Source organism: Pseudorca crassidens, chromosome 4, assembly GCF_039906515.1.
Source record: "Pseudorca crassidens isolate mPseCra1 chromosome 4, mPseCra1.hap1, whole genome shotgun sequence".
Taxonomy (NCBI): Eukaryota; Metazoa; Chordata; class Mammalia; order Artiodactyla; family Delphinidae; genus Pseudorca; species Pseudorca crassidens.
In genome coordinates this window covers 59,771,327-59,790,321 of record NC_090299.1, presented here as the reverse complement: position 1 = coordinate 59,790,321, position 18,995 = coordinate 59,771,327, and positions in this window count along the sequence as shown.

Here is an 18,995-nt window from a genome sequence, read left to right as displayed (position 1 = left end):
ATTATGTAGCTAAGCATCAAAGCACTTCTCACTCAATGTTCTTGGCTAGATTATCCAACCCTGACTTTTTTGTAATAAAAAAAATCTTTAGGGCTTCCCTGGTGGCGCAGTGGTTGAGAGTCCGCCTGCCGATGCAGGGGACGCGGGTTCGTGCCCCAGTGCGGGAAGATCCCACGTGCTGGGCCCGTGGGCCATGCCCCCAACGGGACTGCAAAAAAAAAAAAAAAAAAAAAAAATCTTTAAAGTCCAATAGTCTACCAGTGGATTATGTAACAAATTGTGAGGTCTTTAAAATGTGTTACCAATGCCTAGAAGATCATCACTGTTTTTCTTTATTCAAAGATATAACGACAATGTTTATTCAAGCCATTATGCATGCATATGAAATTCAACATATGTTGTATTTCTTCATGTTAATGGAAAGAATCACATATAGATAGATATAGGTAAATATAAAAATTTCAATGTCTGAATAGGCTCTGCAAAAATATTTTATTAGGTATTTCTAACAAAAGTCCTCTCTGTTCAAACAAGTTCGCTAATATACAATAGAATATATAGAAGGCATGTCCTGATCCCTCGATTTCCTTTGAGACGGCTTTCTTGCTTCCTAAGCCAACCATGTAAACCTTGCTGGGCCAATCATTGTACTGCTGGCATCAGAGATTTTTTCAATGACAAGCCCAAAGCCTAGGTGGGTCTGGTTAAAGCCCTTTACCAATAAGAGAGAATGCAAACCTACATATGCCAGTGGTCCTTTTCATACTACACAAAGAGATTCCCTCTATAGAATGAAGCCAACATATAGAAATAAACAGAAAAAGAAATGAAAGAACAATAGCACTTGATGATATAAATTTTGCTCTTGGATCCAGACATCCTGTAGACAATTTATGCTATGGACTAATTTATACAATAAGTTTATGCTTTAGAAAATTTGAGTAAGGTTTGTGTTATTAAATTTCTTAAAAAGCTCTGGGTATTAGAATATACTTCTTTATAACATAGGACATCACAGAAACTTTTTAAGGGTAATTTGCCTCATGAATCTCCAAGAAGGGTGACCAAATTTATTTAACTATGGAACTTATTTTCTTTTCCTGAGAAGAACACATGTTAGATTATATTGCCTCATAACTGTGCAACTAAAGCCTTGCACTAAGCTAAATAAAAGTCAGTCAGGCAAGAAGGTCACTGATACATGTGCTTGAAAATTTGACATTAGGTTCATTGTTTTTTTCATCTTCACCATATCTTCAACAAAGATATGATTTCAGAATAGAATAACATAGATATTAATAGGTTATAAATTAGACTGGCTTATTCTGAGCAAAGGAGTAGGAAAGCAGGGATAAAGAGAAGATCTGGAAAGAAAACGTACCTATTTTAAAAGGATAGGGAATATATTTTTCTGTTCTCTGAAAGAGGGAGTCTGGAGCTCTACACGTTGCCTATAGTCAGTACATTACTCTTGACTTGATTCATCACAACTTGTGATACAGTGACACTACTGATCTTTCCTTCGCTCACAGTGATAATGGGAAATAACAATAGCAGAAGTATTAAGTTGTAACAGATAATAGGAAAGATAAGCATCAAGTTACACAGATGATGTCTGATTATGTTGATGGAACAGAAATATCAAAGACACATCAAAATGCTTAGATTATTGTCCACGTAATTCATTCACCAGTTATGGTGGCAGAGTCAAAGGCTAAGCATGAGCACAACAAAGACTTTCATTCACATAGACTGTCTAGTTGCTGCTCCTGAAGAATGTCAAATATCAGCAGAAGAGGCAAATATCAAACCCTTGATGCAGTAGCACCCGTCAAGGAGAACAACTAAACACTTTGTGACAAGTTGATCTTAACAAGGGCAATAATTCATCCTTACTGAGATCACTGTGCATTACAGGTCTGGGTTTGCCTTCATTTTCTGCAGTGCCTCAGCCAGCAATTCTATTGGAGAGCTGAAATATTGATTGCTACCATAGGATCCAGCCTAACATTCCTCTGGAGAAAGATGTTCATTTTATAGAAAGTATGACAATGCACATATAGGTAAGGGATCCATAGTTACATATAGCATCAACTGTAAACTGCTTACCTGGTAGAATATTGAAATGGTCTCTTAAAGGTTTGACCCGGGCACCAGTCTAGAGATGATCCCTTTCACTGTTGAGAGAGTATCCTTCAATTTTCAGTATTATGTTTGATCCAATGGCCATTTTACAATGTTATTAGAATACATAGATCCAGAAATCAAAAAAGGATAGAAGAAGGGTTGGTAATTTTACCATCACTCTCAATGACTCACTTGGGGAATTTGTGATTCCCCTACAGCAGCTGTAGTATAGTCCCCTAGGGACACTAACATTTCCCCATTCCCTAAAGATATGCTTTACATGCTGCATGGTTATTTCGGACTCTACATAGAATTAGACCAGCAGACAAAAAAAAGTTTTAATAATTTGTGGGAAATTAGCCTTGACTATTATGACGATCAAGAGTTTGATGCTACGTAATGGGAGCAGAGGTGTATATGTCTAGGGCTCAGGGGATACCCTGTGATCTTTCTTTTTTTTTAAATTAATTAATTTATTTATTTTTATTTTTGGCTGCGTTGGGTCTTCGTTTCTGTGTGAGGGCTTTCTCTAGTTGCGGTAAGCAGGGGCCACTCTTCATTGCGGTGCGCGGGCCTCTCACTATCACGGCCTCTCGTTGCGGAGCACAGGCTCCAGATACGCAGGCTCAGTCCAAATGAACCTCATAAGGGCAGAGCAGTGAGGACTCAGACACCTTAGGGATAAAGGTCAGGTTCATGCCACTAAAAAAACACTGTAGACCAGCAGAAGTGTTGTCTTCAGGTGAGCAACCCTGAGAATGAGTAGATGAGAAGGAGGATGATGGTATTAGTCGTGGTCTCAGGCCTAGTACACACATCTAAGAAATTGTGACCTTGAAAACTTGCTTAGTGGTCTGTTGTCTTTATCATCATGAAAATAAGAGTTTACGTAAATAAATTTCAAATGCTCTTCGGACTTTGTAAAGGTTTAATAGTGTATAAAAGCTATGATATAATTGTTTATTTATATAGTGCTTGATACCTAATAGGCACTTTTCCAAGTGCTTTCACTATGTTATACATTCATCCTGTAAGATAGTCACTATGTTGGTTGTGGTGATGATGATGATGATGATGATGAAGAAGAAGAAGAAAATTATGATGATGATTCTCACTTTACTAGTGAAGAAACAAAGACCCAAAAAAGTTAAGTAATATGGCTTTGCTCACACAGCTAGTAAATGGCAATTTAAAATCAGAAGTCTGGCTGTAAAGCTTGTGCTTTTAATCAATGATTGCATAAAACTAAATACTAACCACTTTAATTTCTCTTTCTATTGAAAATATTGAATTTCTTTTTTACTTAACATTCTTTTGATATTTTGTAGATAATTTAATGAGTGACAAATAAATGATTTATGATCATTCAATTTGGGCAAACAATATATATCTTCTGGAGAGTAAGGCTCTGTTCTACCTCCCAAGAAAATCAGGTGTTCAAATAATTTTAAAATATTTTAGGGATGTTTTTTATAAGAAATTAGCTCTCTCATCCCTCCAGATGAGAGAGCTAACTTCTTTGCTGTCCAAGAAAGTAAAAGGAATGTCTCCCTCCAGAGCAAAGGCTGAGCATATTTGCTATCACTTCCCTTATAAACTCAGGGTTTCTCTAAGCTCAAGATTTCTGAGCTGTATCACATCTGCCTGGACATCTGCATCCCCTCATTTCCTCCATGGAACTTGAGAGCAAGAGGATCAAAAGGGAAGATGATGGTCATGCTGCCTGCTGTGCCATGAGGTATAAAGTACTTTGTTCTGGCTCAGGACAGAATCCTGGTCATTCAAATGGAGGCAAAGTCATCCATCCCTTATGAGTTTTCCTAATAACTTGAAATTTCTTACTAAATTTTAGTGTTTTAAATGTAAGCACATTTGTAAAATATTCTCTTGGGCCCTGAAGCTGTCAGCTCATTAATATTGTTGTTTTGTTAATTAGTTTCAATAAAATTGTTCTTGCTACAAATCCTAAGTATAGATGCCAGGTTTGTAGTTTGTACAGGTTTATTTCTGTGAAACTTTGGGTATAATTTCCCTAATTTGATTTTTTAGAAAATGTTGGACTTGGTTATATTATGTTTTGACTTCATGTTGGGAATATACTTCCTGCTTTTTAATTTTGGACTTGGCTCTGTAACTTGCTTTAAATAGTGCGAGGTTACTTTTCACATGCCTACTTGCTAAGGTTTGGCCTTTTGCAAATCTATCATCACATAAAAGTGACACCACCAGGTTAGCTGCCACCACTCCAGCCTGGGACATATTGGGTTAGCCAAAAAGTTTGTTTGGGGTTTTCTGATGTTAAGGAAAAACCCGAACGAACTTTTTGGCCAACCCAATAGAATTAGCAAACATGATGCAGACCTAAGCCTAACCAAGGATCAGGAGCCAAGCCCAGATGGAGCTTCAGCTTGAGCAGAACAGCTCAGCCAAACCCAGCATAGGTTGGCCAACCCCCTAGCCAACCTGCATCCTGCCTAATGAGAATAAATGAGTATTGGTGTGTTCATTCTTCAGAAATAGCTGGCTCATAAGAATATATACAGCGAGGGGCAGGGAGAAAGAGATTGAGACAGAATGAGAAAAAAATTGAGATAGATTTGAAATTTTAGTAAAAGCTTTTTTGTCCACCCAAATCATATTCTTCTTTCTTAATAACAGAAATCAAATTAATTTAGGTATCCACACCTAGGGAAGATGATTTTTGAACTTTCAAGACAGTTGTTCATAATTATGAGTTTTTTGCTTTATTTTTGTTTTATTTGTTTTGCTTTTCTTTTGCACATGGAAGAATAATATTTAGAGGATGTTATGGGCTACACTTATTTTTTTTCACAAACTTGAAAGTGTGAAAGCAAGTCTCAGACCAAATTCTTCTGCACATAGATCATGTATTAATAATGAGGCATATAAACACACTATCATTTAATCTGTTGTATAACTTCATTCAGTCCCACCAGCCAGCTCAGTGAATATATGAATACATACATACATAGAAACGTACATCATCCATACAAAAATCAAAAATTGATATTTAGCATTTGCTGATTTCCATGATGTAAATACTCTTATTCTGGCCAAAATTTTAAGCAGTAGATATATCTCTCTGTGTTGCACTGGGAAGAGAATCTAACTATTGGTGCTTGCAAATTGGTACAAACTGACAAGAGCACATCAGTCTTTAAACTCACTTTTAATGAAAGGTTTTACTCAAGGTAACGTGACTATTCTAGAGGCTGAGTTCAGTCAATCTTATAAAAGGGACCAGATACCCACTGTTTTCTATATTCCTGTTTCTGGACACAGAAATATTTCCCAAAAAAACACCTTGCATAGCATTCTGAATGGTAAAAAGTGAAGGGCTTCTAAATTCTTATGCCTCATTCATGCAAACACAGCTAGTGTCACTACAGTATTTTAGCTGATCCATACACGTTCACCAATTCACTAATTTAACCAATTATATTCAATTCATAATATTGATTTTACTGATTAATGAGCTATCAATTTGTTCCATAAAAATCTATTTCAAACTTTTATTTCATTAATTAACAACATCTCTGGCACTGCTCAATGACAAATATAGCTGGATTGTGGAATTAGATCTCAGATTTAATAATGATTTCAGATTATAATTACTGGAAAATCCCTGGATGTAGATTAAAACACACACACACACACACACACACACACATACACACACACACTAGCACACATAACACTATAATTTACATACTATATAACAGTGACTGCCTCCAGATGTGGAATAAATTTGAATAGCCTAAACCAATGACAAATATTTTTGTTAACAGGGATTGTTCTTTTGAATCATAATTTGATTCAGTTTGGGCAATGAGAAGAGGTCTGCTACAGGATAACCAAGAAAAACATCTTTGCTCTTAAAAAGCAAAACATGGAAAATAGATATTCTGTTTTTCTGTTTTATGTTACACCTCTAGATGGAATGCCAGGAATTATAATAGCCGTATTGTGCCTAGGATGGGAGCTAAATTAAAGGGCAAAATAAACATGCTGTGGACTGTACAACAGAAAGATGGAAAGAACTTTTCTTAATGATGGCATTGACAAAGAATTAGAAGCCTTACTAGCTTTCTAGTTCACAAGTTTTTAATATAAGATAATACATTTACATAATTTTAAAGCCATATTTAGATTACCTTTTTGTAACCTGGCTAAAAGACATTCTACCTAATGTAAATTTGTGTCTGTATCCTAAAGAGCCTGATTTTCATAGTTTCTCAGAGTTCAAGATAAAACCATCAATTTAGGGAAGCAAACTTCTAAATAATTTTCATTACAGAATGGTTAGATGTAAGAAGAAGAATAATCTTTACTATCTGGATAAAAATTCATTTTGATGGTATCATATTCCAAAATCTAAACTGGCATAAATCTGTAATCACATATACATATATGAGATGAATATTGAGAAAGTAAAAAAAAATCGATATGTCAGGTATATTTAAAAGCATATCTTTAGGCATTATCCCTGACACTGTGGATGGAGTAATTGATTTTTTCCCACATATTTAAAGATTATTCTATATTCAAGACAAATATTGTTAGATGTCTGAGATCTGCTATTTTAATAGTTACGAAAAGTCATTTGTTTTGTAATATATTACACCTTTTCTCAGTTACTAGAGTGGAATATATTTACAGTTTTTAATATTCCCAATTTCTTTGATTTTGGTTTTAGAAACAAAACAGGAGTAGTATTTTCTTATTACAGTTTACTCCTGGAGTGGTTGGAAAGGATTAAGTCTCAAAATTTAAAAATCATGATGTTTCTTGTTTTGCCACAACATATCAAATATACTTTCAGAGTGTGTTTATTTTACTGTTAGTTCATTTTGATATCTTTTGGTAAAGTTCTACCTTGTGATAAAGAATGGAAAACAACACTCTTAAAAACTGTAAGATTAGAGCGAAGGATGGCTAACAGGAATGAATGGAGAAAAAAATTGTTTCACAGATAGAGATCAGCAATAACATCTGAGAATATAAAGCTTAACCAGATCTTGTTCCCAGAAAGGAGATATAAATGCTTCAAATAAATAAGAAGTGATACTGAGGCAGCCATAACATATCAGGGATAATGACTGAAGCAAAGTTTCAACATCCGTAGGCCTGGGTCTTTCCACATTCCATCCACATACCTGCCAAAAAAAGAAAATTACACTGAAAGGAGGGATCAAAGAGACATCAAGAATATAATTTCTTCTAGGACACTAAACTAGTCTCAAACAATGGCCCCCAAAACGTCCCCTCTCTGTGTGTATATATGCCATTCCTCACATCAAGAGGTGGAGATTGGGCTTCCCTGGTGGTGGAGTTGTTGAGAGTCCGCCTGCCGATGCAGGGGACACGGGTTCGTGCCCCGGTCCGGGAAGATCCCACATGCCGTGGAGCGGCTGGGCCCGTGAGCCATGGCCGCTGAACCTGCACGTCCGGAGCCTGTGCTCTGCAACGGGAGAGGCCACGACAGTGAGAGGCCCGCGTACTGCAAAAAAAAAAAAAAAAGAGGTGGAGGTTATTTTCTCTGTTCTGAATCTGGGTAGGCCTTGTGACTGGTCTTGACAAGGAAATGCATAACAAGAAACATTAACAGACTTTAAAACCCAACCTTACTTTAAGGATTGCCAGTTTTCACTACATGCCTCTTAGAACTGAGCCACCATGCTCTGAGAAGCCCAGGCACATAACATGGTTAAGAGGAGAGGTGTTTCATTTGACAGCCTCAGCTGAGCCCCCAGCTAATTGTCTGCACCAACAATCAGTGCGTGAATGAGCCAGTTTGGATGTTCCAGACGAGTCAGTGTCTTAGTTGACTACAGCTCACAGAATCATGAGAAATAGTAAAATTGTTCCTATTTAATCCACTAAGTTATGTAGTCATTTTTGATACAACAATAAATAATTGAGAAAGGCTTCACAATCCACCTCCTATAAGGATTCATCATTTTCCACTTTGAGAACTATCAGTTCTTAAGATTTGAATTGACCTCTCTTTATGATCTTACTATCTGACTGAAGACATCTGTAAAGTTAAATAAAATAAATAAATGGCTATTTGCAAGATACTGTGCAAGGAACTTGGCGATAGATAATGACAAAGATTGCTCTCCATATCTTGTAGTGTTATGGAAAGCTTGATGTAAGCATGAAATGCTTTATGCATATATTAAATTTATATCTGATAGAGAGTGCAGATGTTAAGAAAGGAAAATCTGAAAAAAATTTGGAAAAAATGATGAATGATAGAAAATTAAATGGAATTAAGTTGAGAGGAAAACACCAAAAATGTGTTAGAGAAACCCCAAATTATTTCATGTAAGATATTATTTTTAATTGAGTATATTTTCAATATTATATATATATGTCATTATATATAATTGACATAATTGATGTAGTAAGAATGAAAGCTGGAGAGGCAAGTATGGACAAAATCTTGAAGGGTGTTTTAAACAACTATTAAGTTTGGATCTTTTTGTGCAGCTATCAGCCATTTTAGTGTTTCAAGAATGTAGTTATCATATTTCAGTCTTAGAAAAAATTGTATGGTAAAAGCAAAAAATATTCAGAAGTGAGATACAGTATTTCCACTTGTGCTCATGAGAGGGTCAGAGTCTGAAGTTACTTTCCTGACATACATTCTAAAAAAAACTTGACAATACGTATGAAAACAACAGTTGTCAAATATCAGGCAACGACCAGCACAGAACAGTAGTCTCTAAGATAAGGAACATATAGGAGCCAAGCTGTACCATTGCACAGACTCTCTGTGAGGAGGCAGTTTCCAGTATGTGATGCAGGGAGGAAAAAGGTGATAGGCTCACTGAATTGAGGAGACAGAGATCTGAGTTCAAGGAGAGTGAATGGACTAGAATATTTACAGAGTACAATTCCAGAGAGGAGAGAGGTATAGGGAGAAAGCATTCCAGAAATTTGCATAGGGTTACCTCTTAGTTTTTATCTATATGCCAATCTGCACATGCATGGCTGAAAACCCATGAGACTGGGCAAGAATTTATAAGAAAACAATTAGAGATATGAAAGACAAACCATTCCCAGAGCTCAGAAAGAGCCGGGAATTGTTTAAAATTCTTTCCGTGAGAAAGTAGAGAACTTGTTATTTATATGACACATTCACTGCACATTATAGAATGCCTGAAAAACATTGTTTAACAGTCTTTAAAAACAACAACAGGGACTTCCCTGGTTGTCCAGTGGTTAAGAATATGAACTTCCACTTCAGGGGGAGTGGGTTTGATCCCTGGTCAGGGAACTAAGATGCCGCATGCCACGTGGTGCGACAAAAAGAAAAAATAAGGGATTTCCCTGGTGCTGCAGTGGTTAAGAATTTGCCTGCCAATACGGGGGACACGGGTTCGAGCCCTGGTCCCACATGCCACAGAGCAACTAAGCCCATGCGCCACAACTACTGAGCCTGCACTCTAGAGCCCTCGAGCCACAACTACTGAAGCCCACATGCCTAGAGCCTATGCTCTGCAGCAAGAGAAGCCACCACAATGAAAAGCCCGTGCACCACAACAAAGAGTAGCCCCTGCTCGCTGCAACTAGAGAAAGCCCGCACACAGCAAGGAAGACCGAATACAGCCAAAAATTAATTAATTAGAAAAAAAATCACCACCAGCACAAAACGTATCATTCAACAACAGAAATTTAATTATGTCCTGTATCAAGAAAACAATAACAACAAATGAAGAAGTAGGACAATATGACGTATAACCAGAAGAAAAATCTATGGATAGAATCAAACCTAAAAATGAGAGATATGATGAAATAAGCATGTAGCCTATGCTAATAAATATAAATTTTACTATGCGAACAAAGCTTTAAAAGATAATTGATTGCTTCAAGCAAAATATTACCAAAACTTTGTGAATTTCAAATATATGCATTAGTAAAACATCAATATACCTCAAAATATGGAGAAATGGGAGTATACTATTGTAAAGCTTCATTATACAAGAAAAAAGAATAAGAAACATGAAAAATCAACAAATATGAAATGCAGTTGAAAATTTCAACACCCCTTTCTTTGTAATTGATAAAAGAAGTAGACTTTAGAAAATCAGTAAAACTATAGAACATTTGAATCATATCATCAATGGAGCCAAATTTACATTTGTATAACACTGTACCCAACAACAGAAGTACAAGTACATAGTGACATTGATTATGATATACCACATCCTGAGCCATAAAACAAATTTTAACAAATTTTAGCAAGTTTACAAAGATTGAATTTATACAAAATATATTATCTGATCACAATTAAATTTAACTAGACATTAATAACACAATTATATTATAAATATATTCAAATATTTGAAAATTAAAAATGTAATTAAAATCCATAAGAAAAAGAAAAACTCAAGATGAATTTTTAAACATTCTGTACTGAATGAAAATGAAACAAATCAAGTTAAATCTATGCTTAGAACTTTATAGCTTTAAATGCTTATATAAGAAAGAAATCAAAGGTTTTCCATATTATAGAAAAACAAGAAAAAAATAAACATAAATTAAGTGGGAAGAAGAAACAACAAAGAAAGGGAGGGAAAAATCCCCAAGACTTGAAAAAATATATATGTATGTATACTATCATATCCTACCCATCTTCTTGGCTCTTCCCATAAACTGTTGTAGACTTGCCCTTCTCACCTATTATCTGTTTATCAGTACATAGAAATAGATGTTCATAAGCAGTAAACTAACAGTTAAACAGACATATATTTTTAAAAATTTTTATTGAAATATATTTGATTTGGAATGTTGTGTTAGTTTCAGGTGTACAGCAAAGTGATTCCGTTATACATACATATATATTATTTTTTTAACATTTTCTCCCATTATAGCTTATTACAAGATATCGAGTGTGTTTCCCTGTGCTATACAGTAGGTCCTTGTTGATTATTTTATATATAGTAGTGTATATATTTTAATCTCAAACTCCTAATTTATCTCTCCCCCCCTTTGGTAACCATAAGTTTGTATTCTATGGCTGTGAGTCTATTTCTGTTTTGTAAATAAGTTTGTTTGTGCCATTTTTTTTAGATTCCACATAGAAGTGATAACATATATTTGTCTTTCTCTGTCTAGCATACTTTACTTACTATGATAATCTCTATTCATGTTGCTGCAGATGGCATTATTTCATTCTTTTTTATGTCTGAGTAATATTCCAGTGTGTATATACCACATCTTCTTTATCCATTCATCTATCAATGGACACTTAGGTTGCTTCCATGTCTTGGCTATTGTAAATAGAGCTGCTATGAACATTGGGCTGCATGTATGTTTTCAAATTATGGTTTTCTTTGGATATATGCCCAGCAGTGGGATTGCAGGATCATATGGTAGCTCTATTTCTAGTTTTTTTTTAAGGAAACTCCATACTGTTCTTCACAGTGGCTGTACCAGTTTGCATCCCCACCAACAGTGTAGGAGGGTTCCTTTTTCTCCACACCCTCTCCAGAATTTATTGTTGGTAGACTTTTTGATGTCGGCCATTCTGACCAGGGTGAGGTGATACCTCATTGTAGTTTTGATTTGCATTTCTGTAATAATTAGTGATCTTGAGCATCCTTTCATGTGCTTTTTGGCCATCTGTATGTCTTCTTTGGAGAAATGTCTTTTTAGATCTTCTGCCTATTTTTTGATTGGGTTGTTTGTTTGTTTGTTTGTTTTTGATATTGAGGTGTATGAGATGTTTATACTTTGGAAATTAATCCCTTGTCAGTCACATCATTTGCAAATATTTCCTCCCATTCTGTAGGTTGTCTTTTTGTTTTGTTTATGGTTTCCTTTGCTATACAAAAACTGTTAATTAGATCCCATTTGTTTATTTTTGGGGTTTGTTTCCATTATTCTAGGAGACAGATCCAAAAAGATATTGCTGCAATTTATGTCAAAAAGTGTTCTGCCTATGTTTTCGTCTAGGAGTTTTATAGTATCCCGTCTTACATTTAGGTCTTTAATCCAGAACATTCTCTAACACCATACAGCTAAACAGTCTTTGAACTCCACTTTAGGCTCTGTGTACTACGTTGCCTACTATTGGTTTGAATTCATTAAAGGACATTTACCTACCAATATTATTTGTAGTGTTATTAGTAATAATAGCAAAATGGAAACAATTCAGGGGAAAAAAAGCTTTTCAAGAAACTTTTAACACCTTTATGAAATGATAATAAATTATGATTAGCTAATAGCTTTTGAATCCACAACTACTCAGTCTTTCATTTTGGTGATAAAGTTCTAAGGTAAAAATGATAAACTTTTATAGAAATGTGAAAACACTTTCTGTAGGCAAATTTGATAAGTGTTTGAAAAGCAGTGGGTAGCTTGAAATATAATAGTTTTTAGTTCTGCATCTGGCTACACAAAATACCCACCTATGAACTCAGAAATATGAAATCACATCTAGACAAAAGTTACAAACAATTTGGCTATATGTTTTGCTAGATGTTTCTCTAGAGGAAAGAGGTATTCATTTCTGTCAATGAAAGTTAATTGTTTCTTTGGCAGAAATATAAATAATTGTACCTATAGATTTTAAAACACAACAATATTTTGTTCCATTCATGTTAGGGGTGTGTGTGTGTGTGTGTGTGTGTGTGTATACCACATCTTCTTTATCCATTCATCTATACCAGGTACAGGAAATTTATCAGAATTGTAACCAATCTAGGAAAATAGACACATCACTTCTTATATTCAATATTTTTTTAACAAAGCCTTGCATGTGGCAGCTAATGCATAAGTATTTGTTGACTATATAAGTGTTCTGAAGACAATAATAAAAACTTGAATATTGTTACTGTAATGCAAGAAGTTTACAATATATCATTTTAAATGACTTATGAAAAAGTAATGACTCAAACTGAAAAACCAAACAAGGAAAAGAAATAAATTTTTAAGAAGATCAAAATGGTCTTAGAGAAACTATTAAATATAGAGGATAAGCAAAGAGGGGACAACATGTGCATAATGGAAAGCTACAAATTAGGAAATTAAATCTAGAGGACAAATGTGCAATTATATACTCTTGTGTATTTAAGAGAACTTGGCCTTTTAGAATAACTGCCTTGTAATTAAAATTTAGTATATATGTGAATAATTAATTTAACATTATACTTTATCTTAAAATCTTATTAAATGTATGCATGACACTACAGCATGGAAGAGAAGTTAGGTTCACTCTATTTGTAAATTTCATTTATTATATTTATAAGAATTATTTAGGTACCTAGAATATGGCTAAATCTGAAAATCTAATTCTAAAGAATAAATAAAATATATTGACTATATAAATTTTGTTTTGAGTCTGGTTTGTAGATGGGAACAAAATTTCTCAAAACTTGTTAAAATTTGCTAGATACGTGCATAGTCTCCCAAGATTTGAAAGCTGAGTTTAAAAGTCTAAGATGGAGGTCAAGTTTTGGAACAACAACTTTCATAAATTGAATGCTAATTGCTTAAGTTGCTTAATAGGCTTTTCTACATTCAGAAACCATCCTTGAGGACAACAAAATGTGCACCAATAGGCTTGTGGAGTTTTAGTTTTTAGGACATAATTACACCCAAGAAATTATAGATGTGGCTTGTCTGGGAGGCTTTCCTAGAAGGTGGTTATTTACCTTCTTTATTAAAATAAGAAAAAGAGCACTTGCACATTGTAGAAAAAAATTTTTTTTCCCTTTTGCTGTAACTTCCTGTGATAAGTTGTCTGTGAAACATGCCTACTGCTTAGCAAAAGGTACACAGCTCTAACTTTCATTCTGCACTGTAGAGGTAGTACAGTACTGAGAGAGGAAGCAGAGTTCAGAACATTGGGGCCAGAGGCAATGAGCCTGCATCATTAGCACTTCAATGGATCACTCTAAAGGAATTAGCATTAATTTGAATGATGTCTGCAGTGCCCTCTTCTCTGGGAGCAACTGCTCCACTTTCCCCTTTTTCGAACTACTTACTTGAAAGAGACAACTATTTCTGAAGAGGTGATTGGAGGAGCCAGGACAGACTCCCACAACAAGAAACCTGTGAGGGAGGAGTGATAACTTACTTTTCAAGGAATGTGCATTATTCTCACAAACATACATATATACTGATAGACACTGGTATTTCAATATGCAAATATGTATGTTTTCCTTAATACAGGGAGTACACTGTTGATTAGAAAAAAAGATTTCAAATCTAAAGCTCAAACAAAGGGGAACAATTCAGAATGTTAAATCTGAAAAAAACCTTCGAAGATTATTGATGCTTGTTCTCTCATTTTAGAGTCTGTAGCACAAAAAAGTTAAATAGAATTTCCAATTTTATACCTAACACGCTGCTAGTCTGGGAAAGATATGTTTATCTCCCAGTTCAGTGTTTATTTGTATTTAGCAACTATAGAGCTAAGATTAAGCTGTTTCTCTGAATACACACAAATTAGATGACAAATGTATAATATCCTACTGGCTTTACTCTCAGGAACCCTATTTGGAGTGTGTCTGTAGAAACTGCGCCATCACTGTTACATTTCTTCCTCTTATGTAACTATATTCATGTTTCCACTAAATTTACAAGTAATGCATGTGCCTTTCTCGCCTACTGTCCTGTTGCACATAGACTTGTCCTCATTTAATTTATTCTGATATACAGGATTTTCTTTAAAAAAATATATTTATTTGGCTGAGCCAGGTCTTATTTGTGGCACACGGGATCTTCGTTGCTGCATGCGACATCTTTAGTTGCAGCATACGGGATCTTTTAGTTGTGGTATGTGGGCTCTTACTTGCGGCATGCATGTGGGATCTAGTTCCCTGACCAAGGATCGAACCCAGGCCCCCTGCATTGGGAGCACAGGGTCTTAACTACTGGATCACCAGGGAAGTCCCAGATATACATATGGATCATAGAACAGAGAACACTGAGCATACCCATAGCAAGAAATATGGTCTCTGTGCTGTCTTCTTTAGCTCCAGGGGGAAATCCTATTCTTTTCCCAAATCTCTTCCTCCTGACAGAAAGAACCAGGCAATTATGCAACCTGATCCATGTCCTCAGTCATTCAGGTGACTTCCCCTTCTGATAAGATCTACGTCTGGCTCATAAGAGTTTGACCAACTAAGACTAAAGGAAAATGGGAATTCAGACCAGATTGGCCTATAGGGTTTTCAACATAGCAGAGAGCTTTGTCCTTTTCACAAAAGAACCTCTTTCCCCACTCTCCATCCTGTCAAGCGATTCCTGCAGGACCTTGTTCCCAATGAATTTCATAAATTATGGCTTTTAAATTTATGTGTGGATAGACCAAGAAAAGCTCTTCTTTTAAAATTTAGTGAGTGAAAGGTCAAAATACTTTGGTTATATGAGGAAAAGACTGTGTATGTAAGGTCATGGGTTGCTTCTTGGATTTTGCTATTTTATTCAAGGATGTTGCTTTATTCAATTTGTAAGCAACAATCATGGAGTGGCTATATAATCTTGTTTAGATAGGTCAGTAATTGGAGAATTTAAGGACCAGGAATCCCTTGGAAGGCCTCTGAAGACTTTTTTTAGCCAGAAACTCTTAAGGGAATCCCATTGTGGTTTTTAATATGTCATTTCTATATTTTGCAAAGTGAAAATACAGGTGAAAAAATAAACATTAAAATTGTTAAAAATTAATATTATTGATTAATAGAAAATTTGCTCTAATAGTGTACAAATATTATCAAAGAAACTCTTATTCTTAGAAATAAAGAGTGCTTAAATTATTTTGTTACTTTTAAATAATACTGATAGGAAAACAATCACATCTAATGTTTGCCTATGTCCTTAATTAATTCCTCAGGATCAGTTCCTATAAATAAAAGTGTTGAACCTAATATAAATCACATTTTAAGATTTTGGTGCATATAAGTAAGTTTCCCTTAATAATTATCGTTGATTCATGATTCCCAGAATAGTGTATGAAGAGCCCCTTTACCCTCCCAAAAGCAAATGACCCTTAAACCATACAGGAGTTAGGGGCACAGATCCCTGCACAGTCATGTAACTTTATAGTCAGCCTTATGTATCAGCAGTTCTGTGGCCATGGATCCTACCAATCATGGATAATGTAGTACTGTGTTACTCTTTATTGAAAAAAATGCAAGAAGACCTCAGACTTCCCAAAAGGCAAGAAACTCCCCATGTACCTGGGTAGGGCAAAAGAAAAAACAGAGACAAAAGAATAGGGATGGAACCTGCACCTCGGGGAGGGAGCTGTGAACGAGGAAATGTTTCCACACACTAGGGAGCCCCTTCACTGGCAGAGACAGGGGGTGGGCGGTGGGGAAGCTTTGGAGCTACAGAGGAGAGTGGAGCAACGGGGGTACAGAGGGCAAAGCAGAGGGATTCCGCACAGAGGACCGGTGCTGACCAGCACTCACCAGCCTGAGAGGCTTGTATGCTCACCCGCCAGGGCGGGTGGGAGCTGGGAGCTGAAGCTCGGGCTTCGGAGGTCAAATTCCAGGGAGAGGGCTGGGGTTGGCTGTATGAACACAGGCTGAAGGGGGCTAGTGTGCCACAGCTAGCCAGGAGGGAGTCTGGGAGAACGTCTGGAACTGCCTAAGAGGCAAGAGTCCATTGTTTCCTGGTGCATGAGTAGAGGGGATTCAGAGCACCGCCTAAACGAGCTCCAGAGATGGGTGCGAGCCGTGGCTGTCAGCACAGACACCAGAGATGGGCATGAAATGCTAACGGTGCTGCTGTAGCCGCCAAAAAGCCTGTGTGCAAGCACAGGTCACTGTCCACACCTCCCCTCACAGGAGCCTGTGCAGCCCGCCACTGCCAGGGTCCCGTGAACCAGGGACAATTTCGCTGGGAGAACACACGGCACACCTCAGGCTATTGCAACATCATGGTGTGCTCTGCCGCCGCAGGCTCACCCCACATTCTGTGCCCCTCTCTCCACCCATCCTGAGTGAGCCAGAGCCCCCTAATCAGCTGCTACTTTAACCCTGTCATGTCTGAGTGAAGAGCAAATGCCCTCAGGCGACCTACACATAGAGTCAGGGACAAATCCAAAGCTTAACCCCAGGAGCTGTGTGAACAAAGAAGAGTAATGATAGTAAAGATGATCCAAAATCCTGGAAATAGAATGGAGAAAACACAAAAATGTTTAACAAGGACCTAGAAGAGCTAAAGAGCAAAAAACAAGGATGAACAACACAGTAAATTAAATTAAAAATTCAATAGGAATCAATAGCAGAATAACTGAGGCAGAAGAACGGATAAGTGACCTGGAAGATAAAATAGTGGAAATAACTACCACAGAGCAGAATAAAGAAAAAAGAATGAACAAAAATTGAGGACAGTCTCAGAGACCTCTGGGACAACATTAAACGTACCAACATTCGAATTATAGGGGTCACAGAAGAAGAAGAGAAATAAAAGGGACTGAGAAAATATTTGAAGAGATTATAGTTGAAAACTTCCCTAATATGGGAAAGGAAATAGTCATTCAAGTTCATGAAGCTCAGAGAGTCCCATACAGGATAAATCCAAGGAGAAACATGCCCTGGCACATATTAACCAACTATCAAAAATTAAGTACAAAGAAAACATATTAAAAGCACCAAGGAGATAAGAGACCTGTATGCAGAAAACTGTAAGACACTGATGAAAGAAATTAAAGATGATACAAACAGATGGAGAGATACACCATGTTCTTGGATTGGAAGAATCAACATTGTGAAAATGACTATACTACCCAAAGCAATCTACAGATTCAATGCAATCCCTCTCAAGCTACCAATGACATTTTTCACAGAACTAGAACAAAAAATTTCACAATTTTTATGGAAACACAAAAATCCCAAATAGCCAAAGCAATCTTGAGAAAGAAAAACGGAGCTGGAGGAATCAGGGTCCCTGACTTCAGACTATACTACAAAGCTACAGTAAACAAGACAGTATGGTGCTGGCACAAAAACAGAAATATAGATCTGTGGAACAGGATAGAAAGCCCAGATATAAACCCACACACATATGGTCACCTTATCTTTGATAAAGGAGACTAGAATATACAGTGGAGAAAAGCCAGCCTCTTCAATAAGTGGTGCTGGGAAAACTGGACAGCTACATATAAAAGAATGAAATTAGAACACTTTCTAACACCATACACAAAAATAAACTCAAAATGGGCTAAAGAACTAAATGTAAGGCCAGACAGTATAAAACTCTTAGAGGAAAACATAGGCAGAACACTCTTTGACATAAATCACAGCAAAATCCTTTTTGACCCACTTCCTAGAGAAATGGAAATGAAAACAAAAGTAAACAAATGGGACCTAATGAAACTTAAAAGCATTTGTGCAGCAAAGGAAGCCATAAACAAGACAAAAAGACAACCCTCAGAGTGGGAGAAAATTTTTGCTAACAAAGCAATTGACAAAGGATTAATCCCTAAAATATATAAGCAGCTCAATATCAAAAAAACAAACAACCCAATCCAAAAGTGGACAGAAGACCGACCTAAAGAGACATTTCTCCAAAGAAGATATACAGATTGTCAACAAACACCTGAAAAGGATGCTCAAAATCACTAATCATTAGAGAAATGCAAATCAAAACTATAAGGAGGTATCCCCTCACACCGGTCAGAATGGGCATCATCAAAAAATTTACAAACAATAAATGCTGGAGAGGGTGTGGAGAAAAGGGAATCCTCTTGCAGTGTTTGTGGGAATGTAAATTGATACAACCACTATGCAGAAGAGTATGGATATTCCTTAAAAAACTAAAAATAGAACTACCATATGACCCAGCAATCCCACTACTGGGCATATACCCTGAGAAAACCATAA